We start from the raw sequence: 14,004 nt of genomic DNA, 5'->3' as shown, positions 1-14,004 counted from the left end.
GTGGTCTGTGGACTCCTAGAGCACACAAGAGGAGTGGTATGTGGGGGAGCCTCCTGATCAGAGAGAAGCTCTGGCAGGCAGACAGGCGAGGGAAGCAGCAGCATTGGACCCAGATGTGAGGGGTGGGGAAAAGACAAGGAATCCAGAGCTGAGGTGAGCCGTGGATCAGGTATTGCCCCAGCATTTCAGTCTTCTTTGGAGTGTTGGCTGTGCTCTGTAGGTATCAGAGGAGGGGCAAGATGTGATCCAGCCAGCTCATGCTAAGCAGGCTCTAAAGGAGGGCAGGGGGAGGGAGCATTTGAAGGGCAAAGTCTGGCAGGTGGCAGGAATTGGAGAGGCAAAGACAGCCTGGAGGTAAACGCAGAAGCAGGGATGGAAAGGAGGCAGGAGCATGAGGCCTCCCATCTGGAATTGCTGGGAGGGTGCTTTCTGTCAAGAGAATTCTAGTGCTAGGTGGGAATTTAGCCGGAGGAGGAGGACCATATGCCAAATGCTCTACAGGGTGACCTGTGGGCAATGGTAGAAGGGACTAAAACTGTTCTAGAGAAGAGAAGCTTGGGGGAGCGCATAACTGGGAGTTCCAAGATGATCCTGGTGCATACCAGGAGTGATGGGGAAGGCTTCCTAAAGGAGGTAGAACCTAGTTTACAAGGTTAACTGGTAGGTTGGATAGACTGAGGGGACTCCCCTTCATGGCCATCTTATCTAGGCATAATCTTAATGTTGTTGGCTTCTGATGTGTCTTCTTTTTCTTCCAGATTGTTTTTGGTAATGTTGCTTCCATTTATTCATTTTTTTCTTAGTTTAATTTTGATCAAAATATTAAACGTATTTTACATGCCAGGCATCGTCTTACATGTTTTATGTGGATTAATTCAGCATCTCTATAACATAGGTGTCCTCTCCATTCATAAATGAGGCTAACTTGCCAAGGTAGTGTAGCTAGTAAGTGAAAGAGGCAGAGTCGGACCTTTGTCCCAAACCACCAAGTTAAAAAACAAACAAAAAAGCATTTACCAGAGGAAACTGATTTTAACTTCTGTTTCTCTTGGGGATTCTTCTGCATAACTAAATATTTTGCATCCCAAAGAGCTAAATGTTCTGTTTACATTGCAATTTCTTGATTTTTGTCAGTTTTGGACTTGTATTGGTCGACTTCTGTTGTGACATGATACAATATCATTTTTTTGCTCCTTTATAGTTCTGTCACTGTTATTACCCTTTGTTAGAATATTGTAATGAAAATAATACAGTGGTGTTTCTGATTTCATAAGCTAAAGACAGTATTTCCTATAATCCACTTGTATGCTGAGAATATTACTAATTGAAAAGCCAATGCTGTGCTTTCTTTTTTTTAAGAGCTTTTGTTTTTTCTACCATTTCAAACTGCATTTGTTTTTGTTTCTTGAACTATTAACCTTTATCATTACCTCTTCAGAAATTGTGTTCTACCATTTAGTCTGTGACTCTCCTTTCTTCTCAGGAACCTCCCCCTTAGAAATCTCCCGTTTATGTAACAGTCTGTACAGAGTATCCCATAGGCTTGCTGCATAACTGCCCTTCTGGGATTTCTTTTTTCTCCTGGGTTGAATCCATTATTTATTGGATCTCTTTTCTTGGTTTACTTCCTTGTTCTGATATTCTCAAGTAACATCCAATAATTGGATATATAAGAGATAAAATTTTTACTTCCTTATAAATGTCCAACTCACACTTGATTACATATAGTTGCATATATATTTTAGAATGAAAACAACCCCCTCCCCACTTAGAGCTACCCCTAGTCAAAAGCTCCCTTCCTCATTAGAAATTATCCCCTCCAGGGCACCTGGGTGGCTCAGGTGGTGATCCTGGGGTCCTGGGATCGAATCTCACATCAGGCTCCCTGCAGGGAGCCTGCTTTTCCCTCTGCCTGTGTCTCTGCCTCTCTCTGTGTGTCTCTCATTAATAAATAAATAAAAGCTTTAAAAAAAGAAAGAAAGAAACTATCCCCCTATTAGGATTTACCCCCTAATTAGGTTGCCTGCCTGATCCCACTTAAAAGATCTCTGCTCTCAGATTGTGCCTCCTTCCACACCTAGCCCTCACAGCTCCCCGCCCCTACCGGTGCCCTGTCCCGAACAGCTGTTCTAACAGTACCCCTCTCCCCTTTCAGAGCTCCTCACCATCAACTCCAGATGTTGGCAAAAGTATATTTCTTTGTTTTTACCTTCTCTAAAATTTCACAGCGTGTCCAGGTGCCCCCAGATGCTTAGTCTTTATATAGGTACTTTAATTCTAGAGGTTCAGTTTCTTGAGAGCTGAGCAATCCCAGATTTCTTTAATTACATTTTCCTCCCTTTTTTGCCCTCTCCTCTTGATCTGGGACTCCTGTTCATTGGGTGTTGGACCTTCTGCAGGGATTCTCTATGTCCTTTATGTCTCTTTAACATTTTCTCTCCACCTTCTCTCACCCTCCAGAAAAACATACCTCATTTTCCAACTCTCCCTTGTTGGCTTTATTCATTTCAGCAATCAAATATTTGAAACCAGAAGATCTTTCCAAATTTCCTTTTTTCATAGTATCCCACTCCCCCCCCCATCACTTTATTATGAAAAGTCTCAGACAAGTAGAGTGAATAGGATTCTCCCATGTATTCAGCAGTTAGTTTTAACAATTATACCATAAAGCCAGCGTTTCCATCTCTGACCCACACATTTCCTCCCAACGGTTAATTTTAAATGGATCCCAGTAATGCTATCATTTCATCCACAGGATTTCCCATTTCCCTATGTATCTCTAAGAGATAAGGACCATTCTTGTACATTTTCTCTTGTTCTCTGAAATGTTTATTTTTCTGCCTATTTGACTTTTCACTTTTCCATGTTGCAGACTTTCCACAAATAGTTGGTATTTTCTTGGTTACTTATTCACATTTAAGAAGGTAGCAGTTGAAAAATTGGGCAGTCCTTACACCTGGGCAGGGTACCCACTCCTTCTTCTCCTTAAGGCTGAGTGGGTGGAAGCCAACAAATGCTTTAGGATCCTTAAATACTGGAAGGGGCTTTGCAGCTTCAATTTTTCCTCAGGTGGATTTTCCCCCCTGAAATAGTGGATACAAGTGCTATGTCATCTTAATCTGTATATCCCAAATTTCTAGTGAAGTTGAGCAGCTTTTTGTGTTTTTATCGGCCATCGATATTCTTTATGCGGAACTGCCTGTTGATCTCCTTTGCCTGTTTTTCTCTTGGGTCTTTTTTATTATTGATTTGTAAGAATCCCTTTCTATGTGAAGGATGTTAATTAAATGTTATATAAGTTCAAATATGTTCTTCCAGCTGTTTTGAGTATGTATATAGTTATGTGCGTCACTGCTTCTGTATGGTTTTTGGAATTTATATTATGCTTATGTTTGACCTGAGAGAGTAAGCCAAGGTCTGTAACTGAGTGAGCAGAAGTGCTCAGGGTAAAGGCTTTTCAACAGTTCTCCTAGGGTCTGAGCATTATTCTATGTCTGTAGTGCTTCATAATACTCACAAACCAATTAATCTTCCCAGTGTTTCTGAGGGAGAAATTATCGTTTCCACTTCGCAGATTTGGGAAGGAATGAAGCTCAGAGAATAAGACCCTTTCCCTATGGAGGTCCTTGTACTTACATATAAACAACTGTGACCATTTTCATTGGATCCGAAATCTAAATCTAAACCTCAGATGATATCTGAAGCTTTAAGTATATTCATCGGCTTTTTTCATTTGGAGTGTTACCGCTGGGTGCCCCTGGATTTTTCTCCCTCTCTTAGATGTTTAGGAATTTCTTTTTCTCCGCTTTCCATACTTAAGCTGAAGCCTTTGAGCTGTAGAATTAAGATGATTGAGCCATTTTGCATGGGCAGCCTCAGGGAAAGAGTTAACAGGCTTTTTTCTTTTTTTTTTTTTTAAATGTTTTCTTGGGGCACCTAGGTGGCTTAGTCAGTTAAGTGTCCAACTCTTGATTTCAGCTCAGGTCATGATGTCTAGGAGTCAGGAGATGGAGCCCCAAGTCAGGCTCCACACATAGCGTGAAGTTTACTTGTCCCTCTCCCTCTGCTCCTGCCCCTACTTGTACATGCGTGTGTTTTCTCTCTCTCTCTCTCTCTCTCTCTCTCTCTCTCTCTCTCTCAAAGAAAGAAAGGAAGAAAGAAAGAAGAAAAGAAAACAGTTTAAATGTTTTCCAGGAAGCCAGAGCAGCTCCTGGGAGGCTTCAGTGGGAATAAAGTCCATGCTACAGAGAGTATGTTCTTATTAGCTGAAGTTCTGGGATTTAGTCCTGGTTCAGAGAATTGGCCTGAAGTGAGCACTAAAGCAGCAGGCCCCACAGAGCTTGGTGCCAGCACTGAAGCTGAAGGTGTCCTCAGGGGTCAAGGGTTCTCTTGTTCCAAAATAGTCTTCCTGTGTCCAGGCCAGGTTGGTGAGTTGCCAGGAAAATCCTAGGAGCAAATCATCCTTTCCCCACAGTATGTGACTGGATCTAGATGACGAATCTATTTGATCCCCCTCTTCCCAAAGAGATTAAGAAGAAATTCTCAAATCTACTCTTGAGTAGATAGGTATTTCATGCCTCCAGTAAGACACTTCTGAGTCCTGAACAAACAATAACTTGTTTAAAGGTATTTTGGGGGACGCATGGGTGGCTCAGCAGTTTGGCATCTGCCTTTGGCCCAGGACGTGATCCCAGAGTCCCAGGATGGAGTCCCACATCAGGCTCTCTGCATGGAGCCTGCTTCTCTCTCTGCCTCTCTCTTTGCCTCTCTCTCTCTGTGTCTCTGTGTCTCTCAGGAATAAATAAATAAAATCTTTTTTTAAAAAAGTATTTTGGTAATTTTACATATTATTAGTTCTTCAAATTTTCTTTCTCTGAATCTCTACTTTTTTTTCCCCTCAAAATGTAGTTGTATTTTCTCAAGGGTAACTGGGCCAGCCAGGCATTCTCTTGTTGTCAGATGAGGGCCATGTCGTTTTCCAAGCAAACTGTTAGACACAGTCCCTTGATCTTTTGAATATCTGTGAAATGCCTTTTCTCCCAGCTCAGGAGGTATCATTGAAGTCATCCCTTTGTTGTGTAACTATAAATAACTCCACTTAGGCTAGCACCTTTTCATTATTCCCTTCCTGAGAAAGCACTTCCCCTGGCAGAGTCTTCTTGGCCCTTCACTTCTCTTCACATCCTGTCTTGGCAGGTGTAATGGGCTCCAAACCTGCCTCCTCCCAAGGTTCACTTCAGTGGATTCTGTGTTTTTTGTGGATAAGGTATCTTTGAGTGCTACTTAATTAAATTTCAGGAGACAACTAGGTTCCTTTTACTAATTTTCAAAATCCATGATTATGGAAGTGCCCTTTACCATTCATAACAGGGTTAAGAAATGGAAAATGTGGCTTCTCCATCTTCCTGCCTTGCTGTGACCCTAGCCAAGTCCATTAACACCTCTGGGCTTCCATTGCATCTTTAAATACAAATCTTGTCTTGAAATGAAGCTGGCAGTTGGGTGGCACTTTTTATCTCTTTGACCATATGCCCTGCTGCCTTCAACTGACAGTCACAAGCTCTGACAGTTGTCATTGGAGAAGTACAGCAGGGCTGTGCTCTGGGTCCTAGCCACCCCCACAGAGGGGAGGGCTCTGGGGTGCTCTCTAGTTCTGTTTAAGCCTAGAAAAGCTAGGCTTGGGGGACCACTCAGAGAGCTTGACAGGGTTCCCAGCAGGTAGGGAACACCACTGAATGGCCCCTGTCTCATGCCAGCAGTAAGAAGTACAGGGATGTAGCCAAGGGAAGGGGCAGGTCGCTGAGCCAGAGGACCACTGGAGGAGGCCAACCTTGGACAATGATAGGATCAATGTGGAGCCAGAGAACCAGGGCCGAGTTGGGGAGGGACAGATAAAAGAGGGCCCAGCATTGAGTGTCTGCTTTGAACCACTGCCTATAGGGTGACAGGAGCAGGAGGGATGGATCAAACAGGCCAGAACATCACATAGCAGAGTATGAATGGGCTAGGGCTCCTTCTAAAATTCTTCTCCTTCAGCTGGAATTACTTGAGATAGCCAGACTAGTTTCTTCCAATTGGCTGAATAATGTGGGTTTTTTTTTTAAGATTTTATGTATTTATTCATGAGAGAGACAGACACAGGCAGAGGGAGAAGCAGGCTCCATGCAGGGAGCCCGGTGTGGGACTTGATCCCAGGATCTGGGATCACACCCTGAGCCAAAGGCAGACACTCAACCGCTGAGCCACCCAGGCATCCCTGAATAATGTGTTTCAAGAAAGAGAACCAGTTAAGAAAATGGCTGTAGAGAGGGTCTATGAATCTTCTCCTTTATTTACAATGTTTGTGCATTTTCTGGGATTTTGAAGAGGGATCCACAGCTTTCATCCATTTTTCAAAGACCCACTGTTGCAAACGTTTCTCACAGATGCCACTTGAGGCTGACTGTTCACTCTGGTTCCCTGTTGTGGCCCTAGAGGGATGTGCCACGGACAAGGTTGGGAGACAGGGCGGGGCTGGCATCTGACTCCGTGGGAACGCTGTTCACCCTGCCCGGCCCCAGGGCTTTGTACTCCGCTCTCCAGCATCAACATCCTGGGCTCTGCAGCCTCCGGCTCAGGCTTCCAGGATTACATCACTTCTTGGGCTTCTCTGTTACACTTTCACACTCTTCTTTGATTACTACTCGCTATTATGTGCAATTATTGTGGACACCAATCATATCCTTGCTGGAGTTTGTATTTCACATTGGCTGCCTTTTCCCCAGGTCTGGGTATGCTCTCCTCGGAAGCCACTTGTTCAGTATTCATATATTCAGTGGGAGACTGCCTATTGGAACTTGGTCTGTGTTCTCTGCCTAAGTCTGGCTGCTTTTGTCTTTGTAGGTCTCGGCTTCTCTTTCCTTGAGCCGTGGAGACCTGATGACCTTTTTCTCTGTCTACACCTCAGGATCCTAAGGGAATTGGATTTGCAAAATGTGAACTTTTCCATTTTGATACCTGTTAATTTATACTAAAGTATTACTTTTTATTGGTTGCAATTTGAAAATTCAACTAACTGAACCTCCTAAAATCCCAATGTCTGATCTTGGCAATTGTCTCTACCATCAGTGCTCCTGGGAATGTCTACTCCCTGAGGGAACATTAATCATAGGATTTATGTCTAAAGTCATTTCACAGAACATGGACTAGATTGAAACGTTGTTTTTTTTTTTAATTTTTATTTATTTATGATAGTCACACAGAGAGAGAGAGAGAGAGGCAGAGACACAGGCAAAGGGAGAAGCAGGCTCCATGCACCGGGAGCCCGACGTGGGACTCGATCCCGGGTCTCCAGGATCGCGCCCTGGGCCAAAGGCAGGCGCCAAACCACTGCGCCACCCAGGGATCCCTTGAAACATGTTTTTGTTTTTTCACTTGATTATTATTAAGCTTTTTCTTATGGAGGTTTTCAAACCTGAAGGTAGGAAAAGATGGCGTGCTGATCTGCCCACGTATGCATTATCCACCTGACAGTTATCAGCATTCTAGGTTCAGTTTCCTCTACCCACCCTACCCTACAACTTTTTGTCAGTATTTAAATTATTAAAATGCTACATGCTTACAGTTTAAAAAAAAAAAAAAAGGAGGAGAGTTGAAGTAAAAGCTCCCAGTCCCCAAGCTCACCCCCCCACTGACAGATAACCACTGTTGATGTTTTTATATGTATCCTTCCTAAAGGGTTTTTTGTGAATATTTGAGAATATTTTTGTAAATATTTGTGGGTATATATGCAAATAGAATCCCTACAAATAGTATCCTATATTTTGTACAATAATGTGTTTAAGTACATTTTGGGGGAGTGCCTGGCTAACTCAGTTGGAACAGCATGTGACTCTTGATCTTGGCGTCATGAGTTCAAGCCCCACATTGGGCATAGAGATGAGTTAAATAAAACTTAAATACATTGGGTGATCACCAAGTTAGCACTCAACTACCATCTCATTTTTTAAAAAAATGGTGAGTTGCATTCCATCCTAGGAGAGTATTGTAAAATTCTTAATAGTAACAGGAGGTGTACTGTACTTATGGCCCCCACACCTGAGTTTCTGTGACACTTAGTAAATGTGTTCTTGAGTTGTGATCTGTATTTCTTCAGCTGAACTGGGTATTGCTGAATTGATCTCCTAAGTGGCTGTACCAATTTACAGACCCTCTGGTAGCATTTGAGAGCTTATGTCCCATAGCTTTTCTATCATTTATACTGTTTAATCTTTGCCAGTTTGGTACATCTGAGAGGAAATCTTGTTATTAGTATTAGCCTGTCCCTAAACATCTTTTCACATGTTTACAGAGTCAAGTGTCCTTTCTATAAATATTGCTATTTCTGTGTAACCAAACACCTTTGTGAGTTTTTTAGTTTTTTTCATAATTCTGTCAGTAAGTTACATTAGTTGGTTAGTTGCTTCCCTGGATATTCTAGGTATATATATGATCATTGTATCCAAATATTTCTACCAGGTACATTTCTTATTTTACCCAGAGCCCATCTAAGCATGTAGGCTAGTGCTGGGTGACAGTGCTGCACATCCACGTCTCTCATGGCTGTGCTGGACCAGCCACTCTTAGCTCTTAAGTGTGATGCAGACTTTTGGTTGAGATAGTCTTTTTACCATGTTAAGGAAATGTTTTTATTAAAAGCTTTTATCAGGAGGAACTGGTATCAAACGCCTTCCTGTCACAAAGATAAGCTTTTTTTTTTTTTTTTTTTTTTTTTTACCCTTTGACCTGCTGTTATGGTTTCTATAATATTGAATCTTTGATGTGGCAGGGATAGAAATATTGTGCATTTTTAATTGGCTGCTTTGGGAGAACAGTAGAGGTTCTTGTGCACAAAGAATGGTTCCTTCCCAGAGAAAGCTCATCTCCGGGACATTGTGTAATGAAAGACCTTGAAACTGAGGAGAGTTTGAAGTAAAAGGGAACTAAATTTACTCCTCCTCCCAGGTTAATAGGCAGCTTGATGCCTGAGAGGGAAGAGTGCAGGGGACTTCTGGACTTGAGAAGAAAGCAAACGGAGAGCCCGAGACCCCCGTGAAGAGGGGTACAATGAGCCTGAGCACAACCTTGTGGACTTGTGGATAGGAAGGGCTCCCCAGCCAGGTGGGCTAAGGTGGCCAGCTTTACCCAGGCTCCAGGCACCGGTCCACAGGTGCTCCTGTTCCTGTGGACTAGAGCTCAGGGAGTGCAGTTACCTGTGGGAGGGGCCTCATCCAACCTTTCTGGTGTTTGAATTTTGTATTTCCTTGATTACTTGGGAAGTATCTCCTCATTTGCTTATTGTTTATTTACATTTCTCACAACTTACAAGAAACATCTGTGTCCTTCTAGTAGTTTTAGAGTTCTTTTTTATGTTTAGAGTTTTAAAACTATTGGTAGTTTATTTCCATCCTTAACTTGAAGTAGGGATCTAGATCTTTATTTTGTATTCAAATATCTAAATAGTTGTACTAAATGCCTGACTGGCTTGGTCAGTAGTGTGCAACTCTTGGTTGCAGGGTTGTGGGTTCGAGCTCCACTTGGATGTAGATTTTTGTTTTCTAAGATTTTATTTTAAATAAAGTAAATAAGATTTTGTACCAAAATTTCTGTTTATGGACTTAAAATGCCACCTCTGATACCTGGAACAAAGGGCTCACATCTATACCGGGTAAATTAACTCCTTCACTTTAACGATAGAATGATTCTTGCTTGTTTGTATAACTAACAGCATTAGTAGTGGAATGACTAGATATGCTCCATGGGTGCTCCGATGAGTTTCCCTCTCCCCTGACTGACTCTAGGGTTTGAGCTCTGTCTTGATTCACCAGTAGGTTCTGGGCCTGAACATTGCAAGGCCTGCTGGGCCCTGAGCTGGGTAGAAGTTGCAAGTGATCAGAGGGATTATCAAATTGGCTTTGGTCCCAGGAATGGACATTTCTCAGTGTGATTGCATCAGAGATCCTTAAGATATTATTGCCAGCATGCTGTTTCTCCAGGACTTTGCTTGGGTTTGGACAGGAAAGTGCTTTTGATGTTTCTGCCCTCATGCGTCCTGTGTGGTCATTCCCCCATCCTCTCCTTGTCTAGATGCCTAGGAGAGTACAGCAAATGCTTCCCACATCGGTGGCCATGGGCAGGGGGCCTCATTATAGTCAGGCATAGGAATGGACTGTTGACTGGAGCCCACATGTGGCCTGTCCAGTACAATGGCCTTAGAATGGTTGCACTTGCATGGCAGCTTGGGTTCATGGAGGAATAAATGGGATGTGAGATGCTGCCCAACAGAAAGTGAAGCTGCCAGTCTCCAAAGGCCCATACCAGGAACCTGGCACTGCCTTGCAGCTGCCACCTTGGTGTGTTGGACAGAGCAGGCTGAGAGCCCAGGTGAGAAGGGACTGCTTTCTCCTCAGGGCTGTTCTTATGCCCCTACCATCTCTTCCCCACAAAACAGCTAGAATAACCTTTCTTTTCTTAAAAAGTTGTTTTCTCTGCTCAGAACCTCTGATGGCTTCCCAATGTGCTCAAAGTAAAACCTAAAAGTCCTGCCTGATGCTTCTGTGGCCCCAGTGACTTGGCACCTTGCTGCCACTCCAGTGTCGTGGTCTACCTTTCCTCCCCTTGTGCACTCCACCCAAGCCACACTGGCTTTCTGAGGTTTCTCATTTGCTCTAATCATGTTTCTGACTCCTGGCCTTTGTGTCAGTATTCTATAGCCTGGAAAGCCCTTCTCCTGCCTGTTCATGGAGTTCCATCTCCTTAAATTGGCCCCTCAGAGAGATCTTTGCGTTACCTCATGTTAAAAACCTGTATCATTCTGTACCCCCATGGCCTGCTTATTTTTTTATAGTACTTCTATTTTTGTGTTTTATTTATCCCACTAAAAATGAGTTCCATCGGAGTGGTGACTTTAAGATTTATAAGTTGAATTTTACTGGCACCATATTTTTCTGTACTTTGTAATAAAGGCCAGCCAACAAAGGCTTAACCACTGGAGTGCCATAGTATTTATAGCGACAAAAAGCATTCTGTAGATTTAAATGAGAAACAACATACACAGCTTGAGGAGGAAGCCTTATTAACCTTCCTCCTCCCGCCCTGGACTGTACCCACCTCCTGCTGCTGCTGGGGGGGGGGGGGTGCAGGGGGGCGGAGCCTGGGCATTGAGAGGAATGGCACAGGCAAGTTTCTCCTCCTCTCAGAAACTGCTGTTCTGCCTGAAGGGAATGAAATGTTTGTACTCGCACATCATCTGCATTCTCCATTGCTGGGAATGCCCACCAGCCTCCCAGCCCTTCGTGTACCAGCATTTTGCGGCTCTAGGACCAGTGTTTGGCTCCAGGGAATCAGGGAGGAGGGGTGCTAGGCAGGCAGAGACTGCAGAACCATCAGTAGGTTGTTACTGTAGCATCCATCAGGTGCCCTCCTTCAGATGACCTTCACACTCACCTTGCAGCAGTTTTGGGAGGTATTGTTGTGCACATTGTAAAGATGAGGAAACGAAGGAGCACAGAGTGGAGGTGTGGTGGTACTCAAGGATTGAACTGTAGTCCCCTGGTGCTGGATAAACTACCACACCATTTCTCCACATCAGTGTGTGTGTTGTCTGTCTGGCAGTGTGATGCCAGGTGTACCATGGAGCTGCCCGTGAAAGGTTTGTCCCGGCTCCTGGTTTGGTTGCATTCCGAGTGGGTTGTGCCACCCCAGTGTGTACGACAGGTGTTTGTGGTCGCTGGTTAAAAAGCAGCTGCTTCTCTATCGGCTTTTTTCCCATCTGTAAATGGCTAAGGAAGTGTCACTCCTTGGGGAACAGTTGAGAAATCCAATAAGTAAAGCTCTACCTGCATTCAAAAATTAGTCTTTTGAGGCCTCCTCTGAAAAATGAAGTTGAGCTGGATGATCTTAGAATCCTTTCTGTTCTGATCTTCTGAGACTGTCCTGTATTATTGATTTGAAGTTTCAGGGCCACCATGTTAACCCAGAACCCACCCAGTAGGGGCTGCACAACCATGGGATCTGTCCCCCAAACTCTCCTAGGGTCATCATTGCAGACCCAGGGCTGGCTCTGGTGCTCTAACCTGTGGCTGCAGGCACATATGGAACATCCAGATTATGATTGCTCTACATTGGGCAGCTGTGTCCTGGTATGTTTCTAACTGCTGTGTTTGATCCTAGATTCTTCAGCTAAACTACAGACAAGAGCGGCCAGGCTGCTGGAGTTCTCTGTCAGTGGGGCTAGGGGGCTTTCTGGAAAGAACTCCCCAGTGCATGCTATTGTGGGGACACGCCTGGAAGTTGGAGCTGGAATTCCACAGCCCTGGGCCGTTGCCTCATCTCTGACTGACGCTGCTGAAATGTGTTTTCACAGGTGCTGTTTTCTGTTTCACGTTTTCATACACAGAGTAGGGGAAAGTGTAGCTACTGACAAGTAGAAAAATGCTATTTTTTTAAAGGCAGTTTTTTTTTTTTTCTTTTTTTAAATGGAATTAGTCCTTGGCTTTTCTCCCAGTCCCAGCCCCCTTTCCGGCTGTTAATGTCCCTGGGTAAATACAAATAGAGATTACTTTGTTTATTTTATAGGGTTTTCTGTTTTAGAGAGAGAATTATGTTACACATGTTTCTGTTGTAAATAAATAAAACCTTTTCCTGTCCTTGCAAGATCCAGTATAAATTAATTGTGTGAATTCAACTAAACTTGTAAAGTCAGTAGGTGGGGTAGAGGGACAGCCATTCATTAAGACCAGTTGGAAAAAAAAAAAAAAAAAAAAAGACCAGTTGGATCAGCAGGAGCCAGAACTGGGGTTTCTTTTCTAGAGCCAGAGCAGTTCTTTCCAATGTACCCAATAAGGAAATGCCTGAGCATTGGGGTTGGGGCTCCCTTGTATCCTCCCTTCTGTGGGGAGCTGCTGCTATGGGATGAATCCAGGACAAATCTTGGAGCTACCAATCCTCTAGCACTTGGCTCCCCCAGGGCTGGATCCTGACTCCCAGCAGACAGGCCAGTGTCTCCCCTGCAGGCTGAGGCCGAAAGTGCCCTCTCCTGGGTTCTGCTCCCGACCCCTGACCCTTACCGTCTTTACTCCACAGCTTTTTCAGGCCTTCCTGCAGCATCCACATGGCCATAGGATCCTTTTATGGACCCTGTGTCCTCCCTCTTCACCCTCCCTGACCCTTGCCTGCGTTCCTGGCCACCTTTCTTCAAGGGTATTGTCGACACTGGCTCTCTCCACTGTGGCCCCCAGTTTTTCCCCAGCATGCTGCCTTCCTTGCCATCTTGCCATCTCGCCCCAACCTCATGGCAGTCGAATCCAGTGGTCTTTGCCCTCTTTATCTCTTCCCTGAATTTCCTAGCTGGAAGCTCTTGATTTCCTCCCAAGGACTTTCCTTAAGCAGTCCTTTGGTTTCACCCTTCTCATTACCACCGTCTTCCCCCTCCCCCTTCAAAAACGCCCAGAGCGGAGATCCCTGGGTGGCTCAGCAGTTGGGTGCCTGCCTTCGTTTCAGGGCATGATCCTGGAGTCCCAGAATTGAGCCCCACGTCAGGATCCCTGCATGGAGCCTGCTTCTCCCTCTGCCTATTTCTCTCTCTCTGTTTCTCATGAATAAATAAATAAAATCTTTAACAAACAAAAAAACAAAAACAAAAACAAAAAAAAACCACCCAGAGCATTTCAGATTAGTTCCTGTGATCAACACCCACTCAGAAGTGACCCCACCAGACCACAAGGCTAGAGGGCTAGAGGGCTGGGCATGTTCCCTGACCCAAGAGGCACCTGGCCTGTGCCACACCTTCTGGTGCCTCAACTTCCTGACAGGATCAGCTCAGAGAGCAGAAACCAAATCCTCACGGGGCAGGCTGGGTGCTGCCTCTGTGCCTGCGGAGGAAGGGCAGGGTGGTGCTACAGGGTCCCATGTGCTGAGCAGTCCCCCTGGGTGACTCCTGACCACCCCCTACCCCACCGCCATGTTTCCTTTAATCCAGAGTACCGG

At 44.5% G+C, this 14,004-nt stretch overlaps 1 protein-coding gene across 3 annotated transcripts in view; it reads left to right on the top strand.

The window, feature by feature from the left end:
- Positions 1-12,672, top strand: part of FKBP6 (FKBP prolyl isomerase family member 6 (inactive)) — a 32,203-nt gene extending 19,531 nt beyond the window's left edge. The window contains exon 9 of one of the 3 annotated variants that reach the window (XM_038539124.1): positions 8,983-12,672. The gene's annotated coding sequence lies outside the window, so the exon portion shown is untranslated. Of the gene's footprint in view, positions 1-6,882; positions 7,674-8,982 lie in introns of those variants that run through there. The other 2 variants (XM_038539123.1, XM_038539125.1) reach the window with 2 other exon arrangements.
- The last annotated feature ends 1,332 nt before the right edge of the window (positions 12,673-14,004 follow it).

Source organism: Canis lupus, chromosome 6 (assembly GCF_011100685.1).
Source record: "Canis lupus familiaris isolate Mischka breed German Shepherd chromosome 6, alternate assembly UU_Cfam_GSD_1.0, whole genome shotgun sequence".
Lineage (NCBI taxonomy): Eukaryota > Metazoa > Chordata > Mammalia > Carnivora > Canidae > Canis > Canis lupus.
Note: the sequence above shows the minus strand (reverse complement) of the source record. Positions and strands in the feature narration are given on the sequence as shown.